A 1,658-nucleotide genomic window follows, 5' to 3' on the forward strand; every position below is an offset into this window, starting at 1 on the left:
TGTATATATATATATATATATTTTTTTTTTTTTTAGTAGAGCCAGGGTTTCACCATGTTGGCCAGACTTGTCTTCAACTCCTGACCTCGTGATCCACCTGCCTTGGCCTCCCAAAATGCTGGGATTACAGGTGTGAGCCACTGCGTCCAGCCCGTCTTTCTTTTTATTGGAAACATATGCTCCATCACTTTGTCCCCAGAAATAAACTGTGAAATGCAACAGAGAGAATATAAATTCTCCCATCCAATCCCCAGTCTGGTTGAATTTATTCATTCCAAGATATCTGAGTCCCCCACCATGCAAACTCATAGCCTCGTGTGGTATATTTCACCTTTCCAGAGGGCATAAGTGCTCACCTGTGTTCTGCCCGTTCTGGGCACTGAATCTTGTGCCAGTGGTCACATGATATCCCCCAGTCCAGAGGCTTCCCTGTAAATACTTGAAATGGCTCCCTAACTGGGAACATAAGAGAGGTGTCAGTGATGCTCCAAAGGAGACGTGAGACCCAGCTGAGGCCTGAGACATGAATGAGACACGACGGGGATTTATCTAATCCAGTTAGCACATCATCAGAGATCTGCGGAGGCCTCTCCTGCGGGCACCTGTGCCTGGCCCAGCGGCACCTCTCCCTGGTGTCAACGGCTTTCCCATTCATTCCCCGCCACCCCGTGGTGTCATCACTTCTCGGTTGCTCACGCTGGGATGTTGTTTCATTGGGTCAGATCTCAACATTGGTCTGGGTATGAGTAACTAACTACTCAGGATTAATGTCACAAGTTGAGTTTTTGTTGGTGACACTGATAAGCTTTGTTTCCCTCCCTGTGCTCTGCACAGGCTCTGGTCCTCTAACACCATCTTTCTGAGTCCCGTGCTCTATGGGGCCAGGTCAGATGATTTCCTGAGTAGCGCGTATGTCCTGTGTTGCTGGAATGGAGTGAATTCTTCTCTCTCAGTAGGAAGAACAGCTTTCTGATTGTGATCTGAGTGGAAGTCACGTGCTGTCCCCACCACTGGACAGACCTTGCTGGCCGTGGCCTCCACGTGCAGTGACCGTTCTCATGGCAGCGTCTCAGGCTGTCTGGACCAGCTGTCACAGTCTCACTGTGGGTGAGTCACCTGAGGCACTGTATGGCGGATAAGGATCCATTGCCCTGGGAGGTAAGCCTGGGCCTAGATTGGCCTAGGGACAGTTGTCAAGGTTATCTTGTTTTGTTTCCTGGCCACAGAGAAATTTAGAATAATGATCCTTTTTTTAAAAAAAGTATAGAATAATGTCTTTATTACTTGATATGCAAATGCATATTATTTTCTTTTCCTTTATTTATTCTAAAAAAAATCCAGGATACATGTGCAGAATGTGCAGGTTTGTTACATAGGATATGTGTGCCATGGTAGTTTGTTACATAGGTATATGTGTGCCATGGTGATTTGTTACAGATGATACATGTGCCATGGTGGTTTGTTACATAGTATGTGTGTGCCATGGTGGTTTGTTACAGAGGATATGTGTGCCATGGTGGTTCGTTACAGAGGATACGTGTGCCATGGTGGTTTGTTACAGAGGATACGTGTGCCATGGTGGTTTGTTACAGAGGATACGTGTGCCATGGTGGTTTGTTACATAGGTACACGTGTGCCATGGTGGTTCATTACAGAGG

The 1,658-nt window shown here is 46.7% G+C and overlaps 1 long non-coding RNA gene across 2 annotated transcripts in view; it reads left to right on the forward strand.

The window, feature by feature from the left end:
- The window catches only part of LOC105508649, a 292,669-nt gene that overhangs the window by 59,437 nt on the left and 231,574 nt on the right, over positions 1-1,658 (forward strand). The window contains exon 1 of one of the 2 annotated variants that reach the window (XR_001001304.1): positions 1,010-1,158. The exons of the other annotated variant lie outside the window; for it this stretch is intronic. This is a non-coding gene — a long non-coding RNA (uncharacterized LOC105508649). Of the gene's footprint in view, positions 1-1,009; positions 1,159-1,658 lie in introns of those variants that run through there. 2 annotated transcript variants of the gene reach the window in all.

The sequence above is a fragment of the Colobus angolensis genome, unplaced genomic scaffold (assembly GCF_000951035.1).
Source record: "Colobus angolensis palliatus isolate OR3802 unplaced genomic scaffold, Cang.pa_1.0 Scaffold165, whole genome shotgun sequence".
Taxonomy (NCBI): Eukaryota; Metazoa; Chordata; class Mammalia; order Primates; family Cercopithecidae; genus Colobus; species Colobus angolensis.